This window comes from Delphinapterus leucas, chromosome 1 (assembly GCF_059928025.1).
Source record: "Delphinapterus leucas isolate spDelLeu-1000000601 "Yukka" chromosome 1, BTC_Dleu_Yukka2, whole genome shotgun sequence".
Lineage (NCBI taxonomy): Eukaryota > Metazoa > Chordata > Mammalia > Artiodactyla > Monodontidae > Delphinapterus > Delphinapterus leucas.
In genome coordinates, this window is record NC_143129.1 from 175,372,920 (window position 1) to 175,389,215 (window position 16,296).

Below are 16,296 nucleotides of genomic sequence, written 5' to 3' on the forward strand. Positions count from 1 at the left end.
TACCTCCTTGCAGGACCCTGCATAGGTTTTTCTGTTAGTTCTTCAAATCCACATTTCTCCCTCAGATCTGTAGTTTTGCCAGATAGGTTTTGGCGAAGAGAGCCAGCAGCCTATGCCACTTTGCAATCTTGGCAGAAGAAAAAGGGAAATGTACAGTGCAAGATCTTGTGTATAATTTAAAAGCACACACGCAGAGACACTAAATATTTTTCAAGGAACTATAGATTAAAAAAAAACATATGAAGGACAACTGGTCGTGGAGATGGAGGAAGAAGGGGAAGAAAAGAATGAAATAAAACAAAACCGGTATCTTGCGCAAATCAGTGATAAGTGTGCTATGAGGGGAAACCATGGTGCAATTGGTCAATTACAAAAGCATTTATCCTTTGAATCAGCAAAACCACTTCTGGAAATTTTCCCTATAAACACACACACACACACACACACACACACACACAGAGTGATGCCTGAGCAGTGTGTAACTGACAGAGTGAGAATTCAAACCCAGAGCTATCTTGACCCAAAGTCTGTTCTTTCTACTGTCCATGGTATTAGAAAGCTTGCCCGGGATGTTGCTGTGAGTGCCAGCTGACACACAAGCCAGCTGGGCCCCCAGGTCCTAGTTTATACCACCTGGCCAGAATGAAATACCCATTTCTCAATTACTGCTGTGTCTTGGCTCTATTAACAGAGATTGTCCCTAATCCAAAACTCAATCTTATTTTGCTTTCGTCTTCAGTTTTAAGATGGAGTTAAAAGGGCACATACTGCCGGATAGGAAATAGAATAAAGTCAGGTTGATGCTGCGTGGCAGAAAGGTGACCATCTGAGACTTAAAATATTCTATACATGATGGAACAGGACATTAATTAAGTAAATAAATGAGTAAATGGTAATAGAAACCACACCTGGTTCACCGTTAGCTTGACCCTGGCCTGGATGCAACAACTGCTGAGGGTCCTGGACACAGGTGGGCTGCAAGAATCTGGGGAGACACATAAATGGTACCTAACACAGTCCACTCCTTGGGCCACTCAGATCCACTTATGCCCTTCCATTACACCCCGCTTCCTTGTTACAACATGGAGCCTCTGTTATCTTGTGATCACAAGATGCCCTCACTTCTACACTGAAAGGGAGATACAAGGCCAATGGTCACAGAGTTCTTCACATCCAGATCTCCTAAAACACTTTCATTAAAAAGGTTAGTGAAATAGCCACTGTTCGCGCTGCTTCAGCTGCTTCTAAGGCCTTAACTGATATTCACCGTGCCCTTCTTCCCACACCTATTTCAGATTTTTCTCATTCTCAGCCAACACTTAGGCTTATTTCTTGCTCATGTAGCAAGTGTCACCTTCACTCAAAAGGATGGGCAAGCAACACACACAGGTCCTGGAGGTGACTTAGGGCCATTTGGACAAGGAAATTCCAGAGTCGCAGGCACCCAGATCAGAGCCTAGAAGGGGGACCACAGGCTCTGGGCAGGCACTTCCCTTGGTCTGCAGAGTCCTCACCCTAAGGTGAGGGCCCTGGCTACCCAGGTCTAATAATTGTACTGCTACCTGTCTTGGCTCAAGAAACTCTGAGAGTGGACTCAGAGAAAAGAATTTGTCTCAAAGAAAAGGCTCTTTTAGGAAAGGCTAAAAAATCAGCCCTTTTTATAGTCACCTTCCCAAAAGCACATCTTTACTTTATTTCCATGGCTTTTATTTGGCCAATGAAGTGGTGAGGCTTCTGCTGGTCTCTGAAGACCTGGAAAATCAAATCTAGACCATCTGAGCTTCCCACATTTAGTTCAAACCTAGCCCAGGAGGCTTTTCAAGGGCAAAGCTACTGATGAATTCCATCCCTTAAGGGAAATACATCACATCGACCACGTTATACAGCATAGAGGAGATGAAAGAGCCACAGCTGGCTGACCGGGTCACGGCCTGGGAGTAACTTCCATCCAAATGAGAGTGTGATGGCGGAAGGTGCTCAGAAGCCAGGATACTGACAACAGCAGCAAAAGCGATGTGTCTCAACAACTCTGACTTGCTGGCTTTTACTGTGTGGCAGGTCCCAGGCCAAGCATTTTAAGTGCATTTTCTCATTCAATCCTCTTAGCACCCTTATAAGGTAGATAATCTTGTTATTTCCACTTTCCATTCATTCATTCAACAGGACACTTATTGAGCTTTCAATGTTCCAGGCACTAAGGATTTAGCAAAAGCCAATCAGGCAAGGTCCCTGCCTTTGGCACTTACAAGCCACTGGGAAGAGACAGATGCAGCCAGTAAACAGACTGCAAGGAAAAAAGATATTAATACATGATATAAAGAAACTAAAACAGGAGACTAATAGAGGGCAGTGGGAAAGCAGGCTATGTATTTGAGATAGAGTGGCCATGAAAGGTGCTGCATAGAAGAAGGCATTTGAAGTGAGATCATGCATGATACGAAGAAGTCAGCCCTAAGATGATCAAAGAGAAAATGTCCAGACAGAGGGAGCAGCTAAGTCAAGGGCACAGAGGGAGGACCAAGCTTGACATATTTGCAGACAGAGAGAAGGAAATTGTGGTTCAGAACAGAAACAGAAGGAACTAAAAGAAGGTGTAGTTAGCAAGCAAGAGAGTACAGGAAATGAAATTGAGGGTGCTTAACCTTACCTATGCGTGAAATCTCTTCTCAGGCAGATAAGCAAGACAAAAGAAGGAGGGGAGGAAGAGGACGAGGGGGGAGGCAAAGGAGGAGGGGAAAGTCCAAGGTATCTGGAATAAAATATGGAGAAAAATGTACAGCTGGAGGCTTTGGGAAGTAATAGTAATAATAAGCATGTGCGTCTGCATCAAACCTTACCTGAAAGCCTCTTGTGTTTTCCTTACACAAATTCAATAGACTTCTTTAATTGTTTAAACCAGTTTGAGTCAGGGTTTCTGTTACTTGCATTAAAAGTATCCTAAAGGAAGAATCAAGATGGCAGAGTAGGAAGACCCTGGGTTCACCTCCCCCCATGAACTCATCAGAACTACATCTACATAAAAAACAACTCTCTCAGAGAACAATCTGAAGACTAGCAGAACGGCTCTTCCACAGCCAAGGTTATAAATAAAGAACCACACTGAGTCTCATAGGAGGGGAGAAACCATCTAGTCAGGACCTACACCCCTAGTGAGTGACCCAGAAGAGAAGGGAGATGTCAGAGGCTCGGGGATCCTCCCTAAGGACTGAGGGGCTCGAGTCCCATATTAGGCACCCCAGCCCTGGGACCTGGCACTGGGAAGATGGGCGCTCTTGGCTGGTCTGGAAACCAGTGGGGCTACCAGAGGGTTGTAAGAAGCTGAGACTCTGCTGCTGAAGACTGTGCACACAGATTTGCTTACTCCCAGTCCCGGCACAGAGGCAGCAGATTGAAAACTGCCTGGTTCTCTGGCCAACCTTCCAGGACCACCCCAGTACACCCCCAGCCCACACCAGGCTCCTACTCCAGCCCTACCTGCTCTGGCACTGCTCCCCATCCAGGCAGAGACCATCATCACACACACCAGGGAGAAGCATAGCCAGCTCGGAAGTGCAGCTCTAACCCCTCAGGCCGATCCCATCCCCCGCAACCAGGGCAGAGACTGCCATCACTTGCACAGGGAGAAGTGGGGCCAGCTCAAAACAGCTGTTCCAGCCCCTTGGGCCCTGCCTCTACCCAATCCCCAATCAAAGCAGAAACCTCCATCTTTCTGGGGAGAAGCCCCACTCCCTCAGGGCTCCTACTGTAGCCCCTCAGGGCTCAGTCACACACACACCCAACAAGGCAGTGACTGCCTTTGAGCCTGAAAGAAGCCCCATCTTGCACCAGGCTCCAGCTCCAGCCCCTCCAACTCCAGCCTCACCTCCGACCAAGGCATTGGTCACCAGTGCACCCCAGGAGAAGACACCACCCATGCTCACTTCAGATCCAGCTCTCCCACCGAAGCCACTGGGCAAACACAGACTGCACAGGGACTCTCCTACACAAGAACACACCTTCAAGACTGGGGTAGGTAACTGGTTCTCCCAATTTCATAGATACAAACAGAGAAAGTCAAACAAAATGAGAAGACAGAGGAATATGTTCAAAATGAAAGAACAAGATTAAAAAACCTAGAAAAAAGCCCTAATGAAATGGAGAGAAATAATTTACCTGATAAAGAGTTCAAAGCAATAGTAATAAAAATGCTCACTGAACCCAGGAAAAAAATAGAGGAACACAGTGAGAACTTCAACAAAGAACTAAAAAACATAAAACAGAACAAATCATAGCTGGAGAATACAAAACCTGAAGTGAAAAATATACTAGAAGGAATTACAGCAGATTAGGTGATGCAGAAGAATGCATACGTGATCTGTAAGGCAGAAAACTGGGAAATCAGCCAATCAGAACAGCAAAAAAGAAAAACAAAGTTTTAATGAGGATAGTTTATGGGAGCTCTGGAACAACATCAAGCATACCAACATTCACATTATAGGGGTCCCAGAAGGAGAAGAGAGAGACAAAGGGGCAGAAAACGTTTTTGATGAAGTTACAGCTGAAAACTTCCCTAACCTGAACAAGTAAACAGATATCCAGGTACAGAAAGCATAGAGTTCCAAACAAGATGAACCCAAAGAGACCCACACCAAGACATATCATAATTAAAATGGCAAAATTTAAAAATAAAGAAAGAATTTTAAAGGCAGCAAGAGAAAAACAAAGAGTCGCATACAAAGATAACCCCATAAGGCTATCAGGTGATTTTCCAGCAGAAACTTTGCAGGCCAGAAGGGAGTGACATGATTTATTAACGTGCTGAAAGGAAAAAATCTACAAGCAAGGGTACTTTACCCAGCAAGGTTATCATTCAAAACTGAAAGAGAGTGAAAGAGTTTCCCAGACAAGAAAAATTAAGAGTTTATCACCACTAAACCAGCCTTACAAGAAGTGTTAAAGGAACTTCAAGTGAAAAAGAAAAGGCTGTAACAAGAAATAAGAAAATATATGGAAGGAAAAATCTCATTGGTTGAGGTAAATATATACTAATGGCAGTGGACCAACAACTTAAATAAGCTGGTACAAAGGTTAAAAGACAAAAATTGTAAAATCAACTATAACTATGCTAAACAATTAAAGGATATATATAAGGATGTAAAATATGACATCAAACACATAAAACATGGGGGAGGGAGTAAAAAATGCAGTGCTTTTAGGATGTGTTTGAACTTAAATGACTATAGGTCTAAAACAAGTAAATATAGGTATAAACCTTATGGTAACCGCCAGTCAAAAACCTGCACTAGATACACACAAAACAAAGAGAATGAAACCCAAACATAACATTAAAGAAAATCAAACCACAAGGGAAGAGACTAGAAGAAGAAGAAAGGGAGAGAGAAGAACCATCAAAATGACCAGAAGACAAGTAACAAAATGGCAATAAGTACATACCTATCAATAATTACTTTAAGTGTCAATGGACTAACTGAAGAAAACAGATAGGTCTCAGATGATGACAACAGATTCCAGAAATTCAAACAAGAAGTTGCTGCAATGGAATAAACTGGGCCAGATGTGTCTCCTTGGTAGAGCATATTAGCATAGTATTGGTCCTCAAGTATACAGTCCTCAATCTGGTGAATGTGCTCTTTTTCATCCCTATCAAGAAAGTAGATCAGAATGAATATACATTCACGTGGAGCTGACAATAATATACATTATTTGAGGGCCAGTTTAGTACTTTCACCTTCCATCATAAGATAGACTGAAGAGAACCGAACTATCTGTACATCCTGCAGGACATCACACTGGTCAACTATATCAAGGACATCATCCTATTCAGACCGTAAGAGCAGGAAGTGGGTAATACATGGAAGGTCTTGATAATACACATGCGCTCTACATGGTGAACAAGAAACTCTACAAATATTCAGAGGCTGGACCCGTCAATAAAAGTTTTAAATGTTAAAATAAAATGTCAATGGACTAAATGCTCCAATCAAAAGACAGGGGGTGGCTGACTGGATAAAATAACAAGACCTACCTAAATGCTGCCTAAAAGAGACTCACTTTAGAGCTGAAGACACAAACAGACTGAAAGTGGATGGATAGAAAAAGATAGTCCATATATATAGAAAGCTGGGGTAGCAATATTCATATCACACAAAGTAGACTTTAAAACAGGCCTATAACAAAAGACAAAGAAGGGTATTATATAATGATAAAGGGGTCAATCCAAGAAGAAGATATAACATTTATAAACATATATGCACCTAATACAGGAGCACCTAAATATATAAAACAAATATTAACAGATATAAAGGGAGAAATCGACAATAATACAATAATATTAGGGAACTTTAGCACCCCAATTACATCAGTGGAAAGATAATCCATACGGAAACTCAATAAGGAAATGGTAACTTTAAGTGACACATTAGATTAGATGGACTTAACAGACATCTATAAAACATTCTACCCACAAACAGCAGAATACACATTCTTTACAAGTGCACATAGAACTTTCTCCAGGATAGATCATGTACTAGGCCACAAAACAAGTCTCAATAAATTTAAGAAGATTGAAATTATATCAAGCATCTTTTCTGACCACAATGGTATGAAACTAGAAATCAATTACGAGGAAGAAAAATGGAAAGAACACAAACATGTGGAGACTAAACAACATGCTATTAAAAAACCAATGGGTCGGGGCTTCCCTGGTGGCGCAGTGGTTGAGAATCTGCCTGCTAATGCAGGGGACACGGGTTCGAGCCCTCGTCTGGGAAGATCCCACATGCCGCGGAGCAACTAGGCCCGTGAGCCACAACTACTGAGCCTGCGCGTCTGGAGCCTGTGCTCCGCAACAAGAGAGGCCGCGATAGTGAGAGGCCCGCGCACCGCGATGAAGAGTGGCCCCCGCTTGCCACAACTAGAGAAAGCCCTCACACAGAAACGAAGATCCAACACAGCCAAAAATAAATTAAAAAAAAAAAAAACCAAAACCAATTGGTCAACAAAAAATCAAAGAGGAAATCAGAAAATCCCTTGAGACAAATGAAAATAAAAACATAACTTTCTAAAATCTATGGGACATAGCAAAAGCTAAGAGAAAAGTTTATAGCAATACAGGCCTACCTCAAGAAACAAGAAAAATCTCAAATAAACAACCTAAATCTCATCTAAGGGAATTAGAAAAACAAATAAACCCACCCTCCCACCTACTGCTTCATGGGCTCCACACCCATGAAGTCAAAAGCCTGAGCCCATCAGCCAATCCCTTCTCCTGGCTCCTGTGATTGGTTCCAGGGGTTGGGCAGTGAACCAATCTGGGCCAGTGATGGTCAGACCTGGACTTTTGTTCCAAGGGTTTGGAAGGAGCTCCCTCTGTGGATTTGAACCTGGAGGGTGTAGACCAACAGCTGCTGGCAGCCATCTTGCCACCTCTCAGAGATGGAGAATAAAGCAACACAAAAACAGGAGTGCTAAAGATGGGGAGAGACTGGAGTTTTTCTGGATACTCAAGTCTATATAGGCTCTTTTATGGCCTAAGGCAGTCTGAGTTGGGTTTGCTGTCATTTGCAGTTGAAAGAGACATACCTCAAACAAAATGATTGGGACCCTCAGGGAACCCTTTGATAAGGGCTGGGAGGTAAGGGTCTCAGGATGAGCCCCTGCCAGTTCCCTGAACCCCTGAGGGTCTCTCTCTTCCCTCCCTTCCAGAAAGAGAGAGTTTTGTCCTCTAGGACTGTGGCCATTTTGCTGTAGTATCTTTATGTCTTTCAACCCCACATATTCTCACTTCACAAAAGCTGCACGTTGTGGTAAAAAGAACAAGTATACTTCTCAAATTCTGGCTGCCACTTACCAGCTGTGCCATCCAGAGCAAGTTACTTACTTTCTCTGAGACTCAGCTTTCTTATCTGAAAAGGGCAATACTACCTCCTGGACTTTCTGTGAGAATTAGATGCAATACCACTTCTGCCCTGCGGGTGGAGCAGCACTAAAGCAGTTGGAGCCCGCAGAGGGTGGTTGACAGACGCTGGGCTTCTAAGACCCCCTTCTCTTTCCTCCTCACCCGCAGCCTTTATGGGGAGGGGATATTTGACACAACAGATATGTCATATTATGAAGACATGAGCAGTAGGATGAGAGAGATTTATTTATCTCATAGATGTTTCACTGTGAGATATATAAACATCACTGCTGCTCTCTCGGGATGGTACCCGGAGTGAGTCTCCCCAGCCTCAGACACAAGAGGTGCATGTGCATTGTGCTGACCTCCACCACGAGGCATGCAAACTGAGCAGGTGAGGACCCCGTATGGCTTTCAGCGAGTCGGAATGCCTTCTCAGGGGCCAGGGGCAGCAGAGGGCCAGGGGTGGTGATAGCAGTAGAGCCCCTGGGGCAGGGGAAGACTTCGGAACAGACACTTCAACCAGGAGCAGGGACTCCTCCTTTAGGTCGGAATTGATGGGGCAGGATAATGGCCAGCCCTACTCAAGGGAAGGTCCCTGAAGGATTTCAAGGGAGGCAGGGGGCCTGTGGAGCAGGCAGCCTGGAGGAAGAGGTTCATGAGTGCGATATGACCGAGCTGGTGCCAGGACCTTAGCCAGTGTGGGATCAGACTCCGCCCACACAGGGGCTCTGGGTGAACAGCCCAGGACAAGAAAAGGACCAGCAGCACAGCTTGCACTGGGCACCCCACATTTGGACACCTTGGGGCTCGTGGGAGATTAGGGCACGTGTCAGGGCAAGAAAAACTTGCCTCAACAGCTGAACACCCTTGTGAGAAGTCACAGTGATGGAAACTGTGGTAGGGTGAATATCCCAAAGATATCAAGGTCCTAATCCCTGGAACCTGTGACTGTTACCTTAGGTGGCCAAAGGGACTTTGCAGAAGTAATTAAAAGAAGGAATTTGAGACGGGGATATTACCCTGGATTAGGCAGGGGAGGCTCTACATGTAATCAAGAAGTATCCTTTATTATAAGACGAAGGCAAAGGGAGATTTTACCAAAGAAGAGAAAAGCAAAGTGACTACTGAAGCAAGATATCGCACTGTTGGCTTTGCAGATGGAGGAAGGGGCCACAAGCCAAGGAATGCAGCTTTAGAAGCTGGAAAGGCAAGGAAACAGACCCTCCCCTACAGCCTCTAGAGAGAACACAGCCCTGCCTACACCTTGATTTCTACGCAGTGAAACTGACTTTGGACCTCTGACCTCCTGAGCTATAGGAGAATAAAGTGTGCTATTTTAAGCCACCCATTTTCCAGCAGTTACAGGAAACAGGGACTGATAAACAAAGGTAGGTAATGGTGAGCCTCAAGGACCAGGAAGGAGGTGGGAGGTCCCTGCACTTGACTGGCAGCTGGAGCTAGAGCCAGCCTTAGGCAGTTGAACAGAAGGCCAATTCCCAATGACTCAGTGCCTGCCGACTGCCACCCCAAATAACATGTGTGAGGGGAGGTGGTGTTGGCACCCGGGCAGGTTCCTGGATGGGCAGCTCGGAGACGGGGCATTGCAGAGAACTGTGGAAGCAGCATCGCCGTGTCTGGTGGTAGACTGACCCATCACCCTGCCACTGGACAAAGTTCACCTGGACGCTGACCCCACCCCTGCTCTGCTTCCTCTTCTGCTGTCACTGTTGGCTTCATTCTAGTCTCGAACGTGGGGTCAAATTCTGAGTCCTCTGTCTTAAGGGCTGAGGAAGGACTTCCTGATTCCCAGGATTACTAAGCAGATTCCCCAGCACCCCCAAGGTTGGGGGTGGTGAATTTCACTGTGCTCCCCACCCCAGGTGCTGCCTCTCCTCCACAGCGCACAGACCAGTTCATTCATGCTCCATCACCTGGTCAAAGAACTGGGGGGAATCTACCCAGTCCCAAGACAGAAACAACCAGGGCTGGATAGCAGGCAAACTCCAAGCCTAGCTAGAGAGGACCCCTAACTGCCCACTGACTCACGGACAAGGAGGCAGTGGCGGACGGATGGACCCTGTCTGGTGGCAAAGGGGAGAGGCAACACCCAAGGCAGAAATCCAGTGACATCTCTGAGGGACTTAAGCAACCTGCTCAGTTGTCCTGGGAGACAGGAAGCCTCTCTGAGACCTTAAGGAGAAGACTTCACATTTGAACCCTTATTCGAGACCAGAATGAGACCAATGGTGACCATGGAAGAAACAGCAAGGCAGGGGGCAGGTTTGGTGCTCAATGTGGAGAAGCCAGGCACAGCTACCTGCAAGGGGCGTCGGGAAATCCACCCAGTGTTGCAACTGACCCCTGAGAAGCTGGAGAACCTCATCTCCGTGGTTCAGCTGTGGTTCGGTGGTGACTGGTCTTTGGGGAAAAGGTGCCCACTCCCCAACCCTAGGAGAGGGGCAGAAACAATGTACCTATCGCTGCTATATCCATAGTTATTTCTTTTTCACACTTCTGATTTTGTACGCTGGCTTTGTCTCCATTTTTTTTTTTATCAGACTCGTAGATTATATTATTAGGTATTTTCCCCTCTTGAATCAGCTCTTTGACTTGTCAGTTCTGCTATTTTTCTCTTTTTTTACTTATTACAATCTGTTCTTACCTGTCTTGTTTCCTTCCTACGCTCCTTTCTGTGTATTTTGTCATTCTTTTTCTAACTTCTTGCATTGAATGCTTAATTTATTCATTTCATTCTTCCTCGCTTATGAATGCATTTGACTATCAATTTTCTGTGTATGGTTTAATCTATAACCTGTAACCGTGAAATGCTGTTTTCATTATTCTACAATATTAAAAATGTCTTCATATATATGAGAGTCATTTAGAAGAATTCCCTTTCCCAGTGATAGAGGCTTTTCTTTCTTCTTTTGTTAGTTATTACTGCTTCTTATTGTGTTGTAGACCAAGTCTGTACTATTTCTACCTTTTTTGTTTAAATTAATTGATGTTTTCTCTGAGATCTAACATGTGGTCAGTTTTTGTTTGCATCCCACACACACTTGGCTAGGAAGAATAACCTCTGTTTATCAGGCATAGAATTAGACCTATTAGATTCTTTATACAGTCATTTAATAAACATTTCTTAAGCATTTGCTATGTTCCAGCACTGTTCAAGTGCACAGATCACACCAGATGAAACAGATGTCTGGCCAAGGTTCCTGCTCTGGGATGGTGGGGGGCAGGGAGGAGGAGGGGCGAGACAGTCAATGAATGTAAACATAATTAAAAGTAAATTATATAGAAGGAAGAGAAGATGGAAAAGATGCTGATGATAAATAAAAGCTATGTAGTGTGAAAAAAATTTTAAGCACTAATAGAAAATATCTAGAATTTTTTTTTTGCGGTACACGGGCCTCTCCCGTTGCGGAGCACAGGCTCCGGACGCACAGGCTCAGCAGCCATGGCACACGGGCCCAGCCGCTCCATGTGGGATCTTCCCGGACCAGGGCACGAACCCGTGTCCCCTGCATCGGCAGGCGGACTCTCAACCACTGCGCCACCAGGGAAGCCCCTCGAATTTTTTTTAAAAAGTAAATTATATTAGGAGGTGACAAATGTTATGAATATAGAAAAAGTACAGCTGGTTAAGAGGAATGGGATGGGGGAGGAGTTGTAACTGAAAATAGGGTCGGAGGGGGATTCACTGAGAAAGTGACATTTGAAAAAAAAATTGAAGGACGTGAGGGTGTCAAGCAAACAAACATCTGGGGGAAGAACCTGCCAGGCAGAGAGACAAACCAGGGCCGAGGCCCCAGAGCAAGGGTGAGCCTGGCATGTTGGAGGACCAGCCAGAAGACAAGGGTGTCTGGAGCACACTGAGCAAGACAGCATAACAGGGATTGGAAACAGGGCGTTGGACCATGTGGGACCCTGTCTCCCACCGTGAGACTTTGTCTTATTCTGAGACAAAGTGAGATGATGTGACTTGCACATAAAGCGATCACTCTGGCCAGTGTGTTGAGAAGAAACTGTAGGAAGCAAAGGCAGAAGCAGTCATACAGGTGAGGGAGTCATACAGGTGAGGGTGGCATACAGGTGGCAAGATGGCGGCGGCTCAGACAAGGCAGGAACCATGGAGGAGGTGAGAAGTGGTCAGTTTCTGGATATAATTTGAAAGGAGAAACAATCGGATAAGGGGTGTGAGGGGTCAAGGGTGACTCCAGGGTTTTCAGCCTAAGCCCCCTAGAAGTAGAAATCCCCATGGAATGAGATGGGAAAGACAGAGTGAAGCAGTGCTCTGGGGACAGGTCAGGAGTTCACTCTTGGTCATGTTGACTTTGGGATGCCTGTCAGACATCCACGTGGGGGTGTTGAGTAGGCAGGTGAATAAAGGCATCTCCATTTACAGAAGTGCATACCTGAGCTTCAGGTATGAACTTGACAGTCATTAGCCAACAGATGGTACTGAAAAGCCGTGGGAGTTGATGGCATCACCAAGGGAGTGAGTGTGGAGAAGGGAAGCTGGGAAGGAAGATGAGAAGGAGTGGCTGGGGAGGAAACCAGGAGAAGGTGGTAGAAGCCAAGTAAAGAAAATGGGCCAAGGAGGTGGAAGGGTCAGCGTGTTAAATGCTGCGATAGGTCCCCTAAGGTGAGTATTGAGAATTAGCCATTGGACCAGCAATATGGTTATCCTTGGTGACCTTAGGAAGAGCCATGGGGCGAAGTTCTGGGAGTGAGACTGATTGATCAGAGTGTGTATCAGTCAAAGTCCTGACGGAAAATATGTAGCCCCTTCGAACTGTAACTCAAGGAGACTTTAATAAAAGGACTTTCAGCAAAGATGTGGGCAGGTGTAGGGAAATCTCAAGGAATTTGTAATGGTGGGGTAGTTGTTACCATCTCCATGCCTGGAAAGTCGGGGGGCGGGGAGGGCGGGGGGTGGGCAGTGAGGAGAGGAGCCTGGGGGTGTGGCCTTCAGTCAAGGGACACACCCATACCCCTCCCCAGAGAGGGGCCCAGAGGAATAAACATCCTGACCTCACTCTCCTCCCTCCTCTGATTCTTCCGCTGGTCCTCCCTGGGGCCAAACCCAACAGGAAGCCACAGCTCAAGTGGACCTGTTGATGCAGCCATAGGGGTCAGCCTCCCAGGACGCAGGAAGGGCAGGGAACAGAACTGGAAGGACAAAGTAGTTTGGAGAGAATAACATTTGCTGTGTTTGCATTTTCCTGGCATTTTTTATTCCCTTGTGCCCAATACTTGCAATAGGTGTAAGAGAAAGTATACACTATGACTTAAATGAAAGGAAAGAGACTTTCTTAAATTAAAAATGATGAGGTCATGAGAAATGTTACAAATGCAGGCCACTTTAATTGCCTTAACCCTCAAGTTGACAATAATCTAATTGCATCATTTCTATACCTTAACTACAAGTAGATGAGATGTTATGTTTATAGTAAAAGTATCCATTCCTTTAAAATTTTTTTTCTCTGTTATAAAATCTACCACCTTTCCATGGGTGGGTCTAAAATTTGACCATGGCCTGACTTCTGTCATTGATAAATTCAGAGCTAACTTGAGACTTTGTGTGGGATTGACCACATTGGACAAGCCATCTAAATCCAAGGCTGATCCCTCTACAGCAGGGTTTTCAACCTCAGCACTATTGACATTTGGGGCTGGGTAGTTCTCTGTTGTGGGGTCTGTCCTGGGCAATGTAGGCTGTTTAACAGCATCCCTGACCTGCACCAACTGGATCCCAGTAACATCCTCTCAGTTGCAACAACCACATACCTCTCCAGACTTTGCCACATGTCCCCTGGAGGCCAAATCACCCTTGGTTGAGAATGATCCTCTACAGTTTAGTGCCTTGGCTCTGAGCCCATGCAAAACAACGTAAAGGGAAAGGAATTTGGGCGATCCATCTATACCGACCACAGGAGCCTTTAATGCTAAAAGCTAAAGCCTTCATACTCTAGAGCAGCACTGCTCAAAATGTAACGTGTCTGAAAATCTCCCAGGGAATCTTGTCAAAATGCAGATTCTGGTTTCCGGCCTTACATTTAGGGCCACTCTGGAAAACAGTATGGAGATTCCTCAAAAAACTAAAAATAGAACTACCATATGATCCAGCAATCCCACTCCTGGGTATAAATCTGAAGAAAACAAAAACACTAATTCAAAAAGATACATACACCCCAATGTTCATAGCAACGTTATTTACAACAGCCAAGATATGGAAGCCACCTAAGTGTCTATCAACAGAGGAATGGATAAAGAAGATGTGAGATATATATACACACAATGGAGATACACACACACACACACACACACACGAGTATACTACTCAACCATAAAAAAGAATGAAATTTTGCCATTTGCAGCAACATGGATGGACTTAGAGTGCATCATGCTAACTGAAATAAGTCAGACAAAGACAAATACTGTATGATATCACTCATATGTGGAATCTAAAAAGTAAAACAAACTAGTGAATATAACAAAAAAGAAACAGACTCACAGATAAAGAAAACAAACTTGTGGTTACTAGTCATGAGAGGTACAAACTACTATGCATAAAATAAATAAGCTACAAGGATATATTGTACAGCACAGGGAATATAGCCAATATGTTATAATCACTTAAATGGAGTATAATCTATAAAAATATTGAATCACTATGTTGTACACCTGAAACTCATAAAGTATTGTAAATCAACTATACTTCAATTTCAAAAATAATTAACTTTTTAAAATGCAGATCCTGATTCAGCAGGTCTGGAACGGGACCTACCTGTTATTCAAAGTCAAGTCCAACTCAGACTAAGTGAATCAGAATCTGCCTTTTCAGAAAACCCCCAAGGGATTCATATGTACATTAAGGTTGAGAAGCACTGTCCCGAGAAAACACACTCGAATTTAGCTGAAGCTAAAGTCCTGGTCTGCAAACCTGGCTGAAGAAACACAGGAAATTCAGCAGGTCATCGTTCTGCCCCCAGTGTCTTCAGGACCTGCCTACAGGAAGCCTCGTTCCCCCATCATGAATCCTTTTGCCTCAGCTGTGCACACTGCCTAAAGCTCCCACAGCCCTCCGGCATCTGCTAAAGACCTCTGTTATCTCATGTACCTGTGCTAAGGCAGGCTCCTAGTTCAAGGTCAAGGTGAAGTTGCTTGGCCCACACTTTTGCTAAGTCCTTCCCCATGAACCTGCCAATATTTGCTTAAGAATATCACCTGAAGCTCCACCTGTATGGAAACAGCAGCTTGTATCAAATGCCACCTGTATTGGGCTTCCCTAGTTCTATTCCCTGTTTATTTCTTACGTTCCTAACAGACATCAGATGTGGGTTTTGGAGGAAGGTCATTAAATAATATTTTTCCCTTCCCATGTAGGTAGCTTTCGTAGTGAACTTTAAATTCTGTCTCTTATTAACCCAGATCCAGAAGAACATCTTATCTCACCTGACTCAATTTTTTTTTAACATTTTGAAACATTTTAACACAAATACTGTAGAATTTTATCTCTAAGTGTATGGCTCCTACGTCACGTATTTCTTTCTACTGGATCAAAGTTATTTCTGCACCTGCTTATCTCCTCTTTGGGACAACAGACCTGCAGGATGGGCTACATATCCGGTTTGTTCTTGGACCAGGACATAACCTGGCACATAAGAGATGCTCAGTCAACATTTATGTAATGAATGGTCACGACTATTTTGCCCCTTAGGCCATTGTATTATAAATTAAGTAATTAATTCAACTCCTTCTAGACGTGACATAGAGCCTAGTTCTGTGGAGTAGCCCTCCCTGATTGGACCCGCTCCCTCATATCGGAACTCTGAAACTGTCTTGCAGATCTTATGCCATGTTGACTAACTCGCTGATAGATTCCTTTTTCCTTGTCTAGTTCCGGCCTTTTGTTAATGTTTGAAGACACTTACTTGCTTTCATCTGTTCTTGGATCACCCTTGTTCTGTTATCTCAGCAGCTAAGGACTTGATGGACACTTTATTTCAGATCTTGATCTGAAGATGTTCTATGTCTAACATCAAAGTATAACAAGGTGACCCTGGGTGGGAAAAGACTTGAACCTGTTTTAACCCTTGGTGAGGAACAATGAGAAAGGGATGGGCCTAAGCTTGGCTGTTAGTGTTTCACACATGGTGTCACTTAACACGGAGCAGCATAGACTTGGGAGATGAGATGATGGGGATGGTGATAGGTGGACGATGACGATGATGATAAGATGAGGGAGAGTCAACAGCATGATCTCTTCCATGACACTCAAGTACATGAAATGTCACAATGCTTTAACTTTTCAAATCAAATCAATTTAGCTCACCTGACGCAGGTTGGTAGGCAATTTAAGTCATGTCTTGGAGGAATCTCTTCCCCCT